A 12,628-nucleotide genomic window follows, 5' to 3' on the forward strand; every position below is an offset into this window, starting at 1 on the left:
TACACCAAAGTATGTAGCAGAATATGTACAGCTGTTAATACCTACAACTGTTTTTATAAAAAAAGAAAGAAAGAAAAAAAGGCAAAGAGAGAGAATAAAAATTAAATGTACTGAAGCTCAAATGAAAACAAAGTGTCTATAAACCATTTGCTCTCTGAAAAAACCTGCACTGAGTTATTAATAAAAACAAACAAACAAAATGGCCGGCGTTGTTCTTGCGGGTGGAGGGGTGAATCCCGAAGGTCAGGATCCCCGTTTCCCCCTGCTGCTGAGGTGGGGCCTACTCCAGAGCTTCTCAACGGCCTGTCGGTTTCTGCACGGACGAGGCAGAGCGTTGGCTCAGCCCCGTCGTGCTGGTGGACAGGCTGCGTTGTTTTGGCTTTGGTCCTGAGCTCAGGAGCTAGGAAGCGGAGATCAAAGGACCAAACCCCCGGCCAGCTTCTGATGAGACGCGTCGTCTGTACGGCGGCACTTGCTCCTTGTTCTGGTTTTGATGCTGGAGCCTTTTCGCCACTGGACAGAGTAGCAGTTTAGAGCCCGGGACTTTGATGTTCCTCGTCTCCTCTTTCTCCCCCTGGCCAGTGACAGGTGGGTGGGTGTGTGTGACAATTCAGAGTTACGATATACAAATGGCGGCTGAAGTCAGCTGTGAAAAACAACCCAGCAGCAGAATATATTAGAGCTGCTAAATTAGATGCCAACGTCCCTTTGCCAGCGTTTTTACTTTTTCCTTTTCCTGTGACAGATGTTTCTGATTCCAAACATATGTCATGAGAACACTCTAGCCAGGCCTCGGAGCTGGCTGTGTGCTGTAATCCAATAGATTTTGTGATGGGATTTCCTTCTCCACGCCACATGATTGTTTTTTCCCAATTCAGTCGTCTTTGGGAAAACGTCTGGTCTGTACAGACCTGGAGGAAAAGCCTAAAGGAGCGACCTGGGAAGATAATCACAGCTGCTAGCATTGGAGAGAAGAAGGCTAATGTTGGCAGTAGGATGGTATCTGCCTCAGGAGACCAACTGGGAATTGGCTACCTACTAGAATTTGCCCTTAATTAAAGGTTGAACAAAACGTATGCAGGAAATTTAGTTCCTTCAAAATTTTTGGTGCAACTTTCTCCTTAGATCCGTCTTGACCCTCTCTTGTACTGATCTACTCCGAGATGATTGATTTCTTTGCATACATCCTATAGCTGTGGAACTAAGTTGGTCATTTTTTAACTTCGGTTGGTTCTGCAGCGGTGTTCCCTGTATGCTGAAAGATTGAGCGGCCATCCAGGAGCAAGTCAAATGCTGCCCAGCTGATCAGCAGAGCACCCACAGCTGGCAGGATGTGTGTCTATGGGTGGTGCACATTTGCACATGCCTCAGCGCACAGAACAAAACTTATTCTGCATGCGGATGGAACAAATTAGAGGGGATGTTGTTCTGCAGCCTGGCAAATGGACACCATGCTGCCCTTTTGACACCTGAAAAATAACCGGCTGCATCTGCCGGGTGACAAGCAACACTGCTCTTTCTGTTGACAAATAGAGTAATGCAACACCCAGTGCCATCCGCAGTGAAGGAGAACTCTTCGGGTTCTGTAGGCGTGCAACCAAATTCTTTGTAGTTTTTTTTTTTTTTTTTTTTTTTTCAGGGGGTGGGGATAAGTCGGTCTCTTCTGTGGAGATTATTCGATGCAAATGTCTAGTGTCCCATTGCTTTCAGAACAGGCGACCCCTGGCAGAGAGAAAGCACTTTCCTTGAACTAGGACATATGTACCATCCTACAGGGGTTTCCCCAGTGATGTATTGAACATGACAGAGCCTGCTGGGAGGCAGAAATAAAAAGCCGGAGCAGCACTCTTAAGTGCTTGGGTTGCCAATAATGTACAGCAGTAAATGGTTATGAGTGCATTTAAATCTGATTTTCAGCTGAATGGAATGAGGCCCTTACACATGGGGCCATTAAAAGATGAAAAAAGAAATCACAAATCCTTTGTTGTAAACTTTGGAAGATTTTAACGTACCGACATAAAAATGTATTTGTACTAGGCCAGCGAGTCGGGACCAAGCCTACGTTGTACTGTTGATGATGTGACATGCATATTGTGATGTTTTCCTTTCAGCAACTTCCAGCAATCTGTTGGCCTTTATAATTAATCTGGCTTGACGTTAACCTTTCAAAAAGCACTGACGGGAGAAGGTGGTAAATTTTTGAATGAGCTAATTCTACTTTTCCACGCACTCTACCAGCAAGGCCTTCTGCATGAGGCGAGCTTTGTAGAGGTTGCTAATTTTTGATCTTGCATGCTGAGGGCTTTTAAAGATGCTTTTAGTTCAGCTTTGGACTGATGTTGTTATGAAATACTACGCAGCGAAGACAGAGCTACTTGGTGGCTTAGCAAATGGCTCGACCCTGCACGTCCTCTTTGTCAGGTACTGCAGGCTGGGGGTTGCGTTTACGACCGGCGTCGAAAAGAATCAATCTTTTTTTTTTTTTTTTTTTCAAATTAATGGCAGTCCCGGTAGCTGAATTGGACTCGTGGCACTTTTGGTCTTTGTTTTGATGAGGTGCTCCGATGGGGAAGCGTTCTGCTTTGATTTCAAAGGTCATCTGTAGCAACTGCTGTTTGTTTAACACTCCGGTCTGGTTCAAGCAACCCCGTCTACGCGAAGCAAAGCAAATAATTGTCAAAAAAAATCATCGTGGCTCCAGGGAAATGGAAGCAAACATACCTGACAGTACTCGGGGGGAGGGGGGAATCTCTGTTTCTCGGTAGCACTCGACTCTCTGCCTTTTGTTTCTGTTTTGACTCCTCGTTGCACTTTGTTTTGTGGTGGGAGATGTAGCAGGAGAAAGCTCAGGCCCGTAGCCTTTTGACTGCGGGCGTCTTCAATGGGCCTGTTCAGTTCCCTGACTGGTGTGTGTTGTGGTTGCGTTTCCTGGCAAGGAACGGGCTGCTGCGGCCCCCTTTTCCCCACATTTTCTGGACTGTTGCTTGGTGGGGCATTGTGAAGTCGTCTATTCTGCAGCAGTGGGAAAAATCGGGCCCAGTGTTGCCAGGCCGAAGCACACTTGGACTAAGGAACCAACGTGGTTTTCATTATTCTTATCTGCTCTTCATCAGACCGGCCACACTGGATCAGGCCCAAGGCCCATCTTGTCCTGTCTTCCAGCGGTGTCGGACGCCAGGTGTCCAGAGGGAATGAACAAATCAGGCAATCATCAAATGATCCATCACCTGTTTCCCTGGTCGTAGCTTCTGACAAACAGAGGCTGGGACACCATTCCTATCCCTTCACGCCATTGGTGGACTTAATCTCCATGAACTTATCAAGCTCTTTTTTGAACCCTGTTAAAGACCTGGCCTTCACCGCATCCTCCAGCAAGGAGTTCCACAGGTTGTGCATAGTTTGAAGAAATACTTTCTTGTGTTTATTTAAAACCTGCTGCTTATTAATTTAATTGGGTGACCCCTTCTCCCTGTGTTACAAGACAGTCGGATGTGCTGCTGGCAGCCTGTAGACATTAAAACTGACGTTTAACCTTGTGATTATGGTAGGGATGGGCGCTAGCCCATTTCCTGCATTCACCCTCCTATGGGAATTGACTGTAGGCAGTAGATAACATCACAAGCTCCAGCAGTGCGGTCGCAGCGATTCAGAGAGCAGGCTCACATGCAGACACGGAGAGCGGTAACGGCTGCAGTATGCCACCCAGCCATTCCTGGCAGTCCAGCTAGCGAGGACGGGAAGTTAGTTCAAACTGCACTCGAAATAATCAGTAACTTGGCCGGCACAGTATTTAAGGCAGGGGTGGGGAACCCTTTGAGTCAAGGGGATGCTGCCCTACAGAAAAATCAGTTGAGGGCTGTACCTAGGTGAGTGGTAAAAAAGAAAAACCAACCCCTCACAGCCATGACCCCCGCCTGAGAATGAGACAGATTCTCCCCACATTCCCCTTGCACACCAGAGCTTGGGGGGGGGGGGGCTCTGGATTGTGTGCTGCAGCCCCATGGTGGGTCAGCAGGGGCGCTGGAGTGTCAGTGTGGGCTCCCCAGTGCTGGGGGGAGGGGAGCCCAAGTCCTGGGGGGGCTGGATCAGGGAAATCTGGGAGACGCATCCAGCCGCTAGGCCTTTAGCTTCCCTTCTCTCCCCCCCCCCCCCCCCTTGCCAATTTAGGTCGTGGAATAGAGACAAAGGGCGTGAGATTGGTGTAAAATGAAAACCAGAGTCCAGGCCTAGATCAGCCGTTTAATACATTAGCCACAAAGGTGCCCTCAAATCGTTGCCCAGCCGGGAAGGGACGCGGCCGAGAGCAGCCAGCTGTCCTTGCTGCCTGCAGCGTGGCATGCGCTCCACCTTTGCCACAGCACTGGGAGCCATGGGCCTCTTTGAATGGCCAGCCCCTGGGACAACTGCCCCCCCCATATCGGGGGCCCTGCTGCCCGAAAGCGCGCCCCATTGATGTAGTGCTGGCCAGCGAGGCGCAAGCGAGCCTCTGGCTTGGGGGGGGGTTCAGTGCGATTGCCTGGGCCACGTGGGGCGGGGGCCGGGGGTCTGTGGGAAGGCCTCGCCTACCACGGTAGCATCCCTGCCTGCTGGCCAGGCTCTTGGGAAGATGGCAGCTCCAGGCACCGCCGCGAGGCTGGAGTTGACGCTCTCTGAGGAGAATCTCGTGTGGGGTGGTCTGGTTCGTGCCGCAGGCGCCCGGGTTATCGCTGGGGCGGGCGCTAAGTGGCTCTGCCTCTGCGCTGAAGGGTGGGGGGCTTCGGACTAGCTCAGGGGTCGGCTGAGGCTTCTTGGCACTGTGGTAACACGCGGAATAAAGCAGGAGCGTGGCCGTTTCCTAGCGCCGCCCGCTGGGCCTGCGACCGGGCCTGCGGAGAACAGGAGCCTACAGCGGGTCTCCGGCAAGATCCTGCCAGCGAAGCCCAGTCCTGAATTCAGACGAAGACTCTCAAATGTGTCTCCCCACGTCGTTCATCCAGCCGTAGGTGTGGCCGAGGAGTCCCCGGGTTCGAAGCGCCGGGTGAGCCAAAGCAGAAGAACTGAACTGTTGGCGGTGACGGAGTCCGCGCCCCGCACTGCTCGGCCCGCCACGCAGGGTGAGGGGCGGGAAGCGGAGATGGATGCCAGCGGCGGCTTTGGTAGCTCAAAGGCCAGGAGGGGGTTGGCCCGGGCGGTTCTGCCTCTCGAGAGCCTGGAGCCGCGAGGGGATGGAAGAGGAGCAGGTTGTTCTGTCACTCTGGCAGCAGCGGGGCGTACGGGAGCTGCATGGCTCCTCCGCCCTGGCCCCCTGCATCCTCGCTGGCGGCTCTCGGCTCCCGTCGCTTCGCCGGGGGATGGTGTCACTTCAATTGCGCCGCTCCGAACGCTTCCCCGGTGCGTACGGACAGGCGCTGGCTGGCTGCTGGGCACGGAGCAGGTCGCGGGCGACCCGCCGTTGTCACGGCCTTGACCTCAAGGACCCCTCGGCCTGGGAGGAGCTTAGTTTCATCCCTCTGCTCAGTTAGCCTCCGCAACCCCCCCTCCCGCCCCCGATCCCTCCGGCCAGCAGGGGCCTTCTCCTCCCCCCCCCACCATGGTCCAGTAGGGGCCTTTTCCTCCCCCCTCCCCAACCTCTTCCGGCCGGCAGGGGCCTTCTCCTCCCCCCCCCCCCCACCATGGTCCAGTAGGGGCCTTTTCCTCTCCCCCCCCCCCCCACCTCCTCCAGTGGGCAGGGGCCTTCTCCTCTCCCCCCCCCCCAACCTCTTCCAGGCGGCAGGGGCCTTCTCTCACCCCCCCAGCCCCTCAGGCTGGCAGGGGCCTTCTCACCCCCCTCCCCCCTCATGCAAGGCAGCTACTGCTGCAGTGAGTTTGTGCCTTTCCCGTCCTGGCGACGCTCCCCCTGAGTGCCCGAAGCAGGGCCGGCTCCTGGGGCCCTCTGCCGCAAGAGGAGCCGGCTCCTGGCTGGGCCTGAGCACAGCCCCCCCCCCCCCCGAGTCGTTGGGTGTGCTCGGCGCTGGGCTGGAGTCGCGCTGGCTGCCCGGGGGCAAGGCCCCTCTTTGACCAGCGTCCCCACCTCGCCTCAGGCGCGCCCAGCTGCCCCGCGAGCAGGGAGCCGTGCCGGCAGCAAGCCCGGCCGCCGCACGGGTAGAGCACCAGGCCGGCGCGGTAGCGCTGCCGTCTGGCCGCATGTTCGCTCGTTGTCTCCGCGCCGGCTGTCGCCGCGTCTCGGAAGTTGCGAACGCCCTTTTTATCCAGCCTGCGCTGAGTTGCCGCGGCACCTAATGCCAGTCTCTCCGCCCGGGCGCGCGGGACAGATGGCGCGAGGCGGCTCTGGGACGCCGTCAGCTGCTGTTATCTCTAGCTGATGACACGGAGTGTAAATTTTGTTGGCGCTGCTCCCTTCATCTGTTCTGCCTCTGCAGCCCACCCGTTTTAATTACTGTAATTGAGTTATAATGAATCATTGTGCACTGCCATTGTCTGGGATGTGGCGGGGAGTCGTCTGTTCGTTAGACACTTCATTTAGCAGCGCGCCCCTCCTCGCTGCTTTGTTTATTTGGTTGAAGGGTGTCATCGCTTCACATGGCACAGATAAAACAGGACTCCTCGTGGCGGCTGTGAGATGCTATCAGCTTTCCGTTCCCAAGAGCTAGCGCTGCTCTGCATCCCGGTGGAAAATGGCAGTTGCAGAGAATTAATTTGGATTAATCCCTCCAAAAAACTGCAGCTTGCTTTGCCTGCTGAAACCGCTTAGCAGCAATTGATAAATGTAAAGGCACGTGGATTTATTTATTTGACACACGCGCAAGGTTGCCTTGTTTTGACTCCTCCATCGTGGGAGTTTCTCTCATCCCAAAGCAACGAAATCCACAGCTGTTTGGCTGTGAGCATATTTCAGCTGCAGTTCACCTGAATCTTCTCTGAGACCATATTCATCTTAGGTCTGGAAAGTGTTTTGGCTTTGTAACCGGTTCACTCCGACTAATGCGCACGGATACCTTCCAATGTTCCTTCTCATTTTTTCCATCTGCGAGCGGAATAACATGTGTTACATGCACCACGGCAAATGCAGATGTGCATCACCAATAGAAACACATTTAGGCTTGCCGGATGCTTTCACCAAAAATCCCGAACATGACAGGAAAAAAAACTTGGTTGAGCAAAAAAAAAAAAAAAAGAAAAGCTTGCTGTACCTTTAAGAATCCCCGCAGTCCTCGTTTCCCTACGCTAGATGCAGCAGGAACACTGTCCTTTCCGTCCAAGCGAAACAGAAAATACTGGACATTTTACACGTCCCGTATTTTCTGGGTTCTTTTACGACACGGGCCAGAAACAATGGACTGTGCAGGCGAAAACCGGACAGCTGGCAACCCTAAACACATTCTGCTGGCTGTGGGCGTTCTGCTAATCAGCTGGGCGGCATTTGAAGCTCCTGCATAGTTGCCCAAGTGCTCAGCTTACACGGAACGCCGATAACGTCTAATACCTTCTAAATCTGTTTAATCAACCAGGGCCTCGGCCTGTGCCCGAATGCTGCATGTAGAGGATGATATTGTAATGACATTTAGGGGTATTTTCTGCATTTCTCAGATCACCCCACCCGCTTCAAGTGCTTTAGTGAGCTTTCCTCTAGGTGGAAAACAAAAAAACCCTGAAATCGGGGGGAGGGGGGGGGAATTAGTGGTACCCATCCAAATTCCAGCCTTGTGCTGAACTCCATCACTTTTGCAATGCAAAGCCAAGCTGCTACGCTCTGCAGGTTGGGGGGCTGGCCTAGTCGTTTGGTTGCTCTGGACTGAGCAGGAGGGCCGCGGCAGGGGGGACTTGGGAGTCCTTGGGGGAGCTCATGCTTCCTGCTCTGTTCCTCCCATCAGGCCTCTCGGCTCCATGGTTCTGACTGGGGAGCGGGGACTAAAGTCGTCGGCATGCCGCTCCCAGGAGGGTGTGCGATTCCCTCTCCTTTCGTGCTAAATCATTCAAACAGCCTCCGTTGAAACGAGCTTCCCCGATAGCCGCGTTAGCCTTTTCCGAGCCAGGGCATCAGGCTCTCGGCAAATGCAGGCGCGGCTGCATCCGTTCCCGCCCCCTTGCTGTTGTCGTGGCTTTTCCTCTGTGAACCCTCAGGGATGGACTTTGCCAGCTGGTTTTCAGGGAAACTCTGCTGGAGCCTGAGATGCGAGCATCAAACGTAAGCGCCAGCCTGGCTGAGATGTTCAAACGTGATGAGAGCTTTTACTGTGTCTCAATTTTAGCTACCCAAATAGACACAGGAAATCTGGACTTTTAAAGTGCCCCTGGGCTCCTTGAAGAGGCTCTCCAATTGGACACCTCAAATCACTCGGTACTTGCAAGAGCTTCAGAAATAATTAAGGTCTCTGTGTCTCTTGGAAAAGATTTTGCCCTCCCCCTCCCCTACAAGACTAATAAAAATGGAATAGACTTTCTGAGCACACCTTTCCAATGGAGCAGCAATGGATTCTCGCAAGTATCCAGATGGTTTTGGCAGTTCTGCCAAACCAGCCGTTCCCTATCCTTAGCTTCATTTCTGCATGGCAAAATCATGGACATATGTGTGTGGGTTTGCATGAACTTGGTGGTTTTGACTTCCTACCTGCCTTGGTTTCATTCCAACTCTCCTCGGATTTGGCTTTGAGTTTATAGAAACATAGAACTGGAAGGGACCTCGAGAAGTCATCAAGTCCAGTCCCCTGCCCTCACGGCAGGACCAAGCACCAACTAGACCGTCCCTGACAGGTGTCTGTCCAACCTGCTCTTAAATATCTCCAGGGATGGAGATCCCGCAACCTCCCTAGGCAACTTATTCCAGTGTTTAACCACCCTGACATGTAGGAACTTTTTGCTAATGTCCAACTTAAGCCTCCCTTGCCACAATTTAAGCCCATTGCTTCTTGTCCTGTCCTCCGAGGCCAAGGAGAACAATTTTTCTCCCTCCTCCTTGTAACACCCTTTTAGATACTTGAAAACTGCTATCGTGTCCCCTCTCAGTCTTCTTTTTCTAAACTAAACAAGCCCAATTCTTTTAGTCTTCCCTCCTAGCTCATGGTTTCTAGACCTTTCATCATTCTTGTTGCTCTTCTCTCTTGTTGCTCTGTTCACACAATCTATCCATCCTCCTGCCTTTAACATCTGCATTTCCACCTCAAAAGTCATGCATGGGACACGTCCAACCTGCTTAATTAGTCTAATTAACAATGGGTCCTACAATTGACAGGTGGTACTTCTGCTGTTAGCTATATCTCTTGCTTTCTCTTATTTCCACTCCAATTCATCTGATGAAGTGGGTTTTGCCCATGCACGCTCATGGTTCTATATATTTTGGTTAGTCTCTAAGATGTCCCAGGACAACTCGTTGGCTGTAAAGTTACAGACTAACCCGGCCACCCCCTGACACAATCTATCCAGTTTAGGGTTTTCTAAAATGTAAGTTTGTCGGGTTTTTTTTTTTTTTTTACATTTTGTTTATAATTTTGTCATTAAATCGGCCTTGATTTCAACGAGCTGGTGTGGAAATCGCCTTGTTGGTGAAAGCTGCTTTGGCAGTAGTATTCCAGTTGCTTCTGTTGGCTCCCCGTTTTCATAGAGTTGTCTCGTGTTACAAGAGGACATGTTGCAGCACATGACACAGCATAACCACATACTGTAATGCCCCAGATGAAAAGCTTTTCTCTTTTTCTTGGCGATGGGGAGCGAGTACAGTAGTTGGCCAGGCACTGCCTGCCAATTCTGACCTAGAAAACTCTGTTCTTTCCATTCACAAGCCGTTCAGCTCACTGACTACCCATGTCCCGTACCTGCTGAACTGTTTATAACTGTGCCAAGAGCAAATAAAGGCTCTCTACAAGCAGGGAGCTATCGGGCACAGCGCTTTCCTACAAGTGCCAGCATGTGCTGTACCTGCTTCTATTAAAAACTCTGCCAACACTCGAGTATCGAAAGGATCTGTTTGCCCAAACCAGGTTCCGAGCATGGTGCAGGTGTCACTGCGTGAGGTTCTATGGCCTGTGTTATGCAGGAGATCAGTGATGGACGCAAAATATATGCTCTATTAAATTCCCTCGCTCTTTCAAGTTACATTTACGCAGCGACGGCCCCCATCCGTCAGGGCAAGACTGCCATTGTTAGAGCTTGCATTGTCCAGCATCCAGGTGAAGGTCCAGAAAACTCTGCTCCAGTGGTTGGAGACACTAGCCCATCCTAATAGGGTTCTGAGTCGGCGTTGGTCCAGGGTGAGACGTTTGCCATTCCTGGGGATGGACTTCTACATCCATGCCGGTGAACAAGTCTGCATGGAGACGTGGTTGACTTAATTGTATGGTAGCCCTCAATGACCTATGCTTAGCACACGTACGGCAGGTCAGAGAATGGGAGGGATTGAGTGAAGGTTTACACATACGCCGTGTGGCCAGAGCCAGGTAATTTAAATGTAGTGGTGTCTGTTGGGCCAAAGTGTCATCGTGGTTTCACCAAGGTTTTCCTTGTTGGCTTAATCAAGGAGACAAAAGATAGGGTGGACAAACCATGTCCCTAGTTCCCTCTTATCCACCAAAGAGTCCGAGCAGGAGTTTGTCTGTAAAACCCTTAAACTTGGAAAACATTGTCTCTCGGGGGTTGCTGAATCTAGCATCTATTCCGAAGTGCTGCAGGGGGAGCATGGGACGGTGCCTCTAAGGCTATATCTACACTCGTGGCTTCTTGCATGAGTAATATGCAAATGAGGCTAAGCGTGTCATATGGCTGAGCCTCATTTGCATACCTAATGAGCCACCATTTTTTTCAGAAGAGGCTCTTGCGTAAGAAGCAGCGTCTGCCCGCCCTGGGCTTCAATGAGCCTGGGAGGGCAATAATTTTTGCCTGGGGGGCCACGTCAAAATTTTTTGACATAGCTCTGAGCCATCCGAGAAGGGGCGGGGCCTAAACAGGAAGGGGTGGGGCTGGCCCTGCCCCTGCCCCCAGACCAATCATGGTCTGGGGGTGAAGGAGCCCCTTTGCCCCTCTCCCTTCCCACTAGGCACCCATGTCCTGGAAGAGGCCTGGCCTGCTCCCCCACCCCCAGGGCAATCAGGGCAGAGGGGCGCAGGAAGCCTCCCGCCCTGCAAGGAGCACGTGGCACATTGAAGTGCTGCGGGCTTCTCCCAGGCCCGGGGCAGGGCCAAGAAAGATTCACGCAGCTGCCCCGCCCCCCGGCCCTGCTTGCCTGGGGTGCAGGCGCCGCCTCCTCCGCTCTTCCCCTCACCCGCGAGCAGCGTGCAGCGCTTCCAGGCACGTGCGCTCCTGGCAGGGCGGGAGGGGGTGTCCCGTGCGCCCCACCCCACCAAGGCCCTGATTGGCCTGGGGCGGGGCAGGAGCAGGGCTTTCACAGGCTGGATCCATCCGCTGGGCGGGCCGGATTGCTCACAATAACTGAGAGAGCTACGGGCCAGCCCAAACCATGCGTGTGCCCTGGGCCCCGGGAGCGTGGTGCATGTGTGGCCCGGCCCCAGGCACATAGACTCATACAGCACTAGGACTGGAAGGGACCTCGAGAGTCAGCCAGTCCAGTCCCCTGCCCTCATGGCAGGACCAAATACTGTCTAGACCATCCCTGATAGACATTTATCTAACCTGCTCTTAAATATCTCCAGAGATGGGGATTCCACAACCTCCCTGGGCAATTTATTCCAGTGTTTAACCACCCTGGCAGTTAGGAACTTTTTCCTAATGTCCAACCTAAACCTCCCTTGCTGCAGTTTAAGCCCCTTGCTTCTTGTTCTAGCTTCAGAGGCCAAGACAAACAAGTTTTCTCCCTCCTCCTTATGACACCCTTTTAGATCCCTGAAAACGGCTCTCATGTCCCCCCTCAGTCTTCTCTTTTCTAAACTAAACAGACCCAATTCCTTCAGCCTTCCTTCCTAGCTCATGTTCTCTAGACCTTTAATCATTTTTGTTGCTCTTCTCTGGACCCTCTCCAATTTCTCCCCATCTTTTGTGAATGAAAGCAGGTGGGACAAGGGGCCGGCAGACCCCCAAGGGGTAGGGAATGGGGCATTGCTGTTGGAAGGAGAAGAGCAAAGCTTTTCAGGGTTCCAGAAGCTGTCCCTTTTGACTGGGCATGTCTTGCCAGCCACGGGATCCTATGAGCATCATATCAGAGGCTTAGCAAGGCAATACAGCACTCCCTCAGCTGGTCCTGCATGTAACTGTCTCCGTGGCTGCTGTGAGGTGAATTAGCAGTACCTGGCGCCCACGGTGGTCCGACAGAAGAGGCTTGTGACAGGCTGTGTGCTCAGCAGCCTGGGCTACCCCGCGGTGGTGTGGACAACACGTGGGGTGTGAGACAGGCCGGGCCCTGAGCACCGGCGATCAGCTGCCCTCGCCTGCCGCGGTAGAGGCCGTTACAGCGAGGGTGGTGGAATTCCTCTGCCAGCCGAGCTCCTGCCACCCCTGTGCTGCTACAGTGTGGCCAACGCTTACACAGCACTGTCCCGGCTGCACCCTGCGGGGTGTAAATCCCACTGTGGCATGAGGAACTGCGTATGCAAGTAGTGCAGCCGTGCCCCCCCCCCCAACCCGAGAGCAGGTGCTGCATGCAGGGCTGCCCCCAGACTTCACCCGGCCCTGGGCTTGATGCGGGGTGGGCAGCAGGGTTCCCTGT

The sequence above is a fragment of the Pelodiscus sinensis genome, chromosome 14, assembly GCF_049634645.1.
Source record: "Pelodiscus sinensis isolate JC-2024 chromosome 14, ASM4963464v1, whole genome shotgun sequence".
Taxonomy (NCBI): Eukaryota; Metazoa; Chordata; order Testudines; family Trionychidae; genus Pelodiscus; species Pelodiscus sinensis.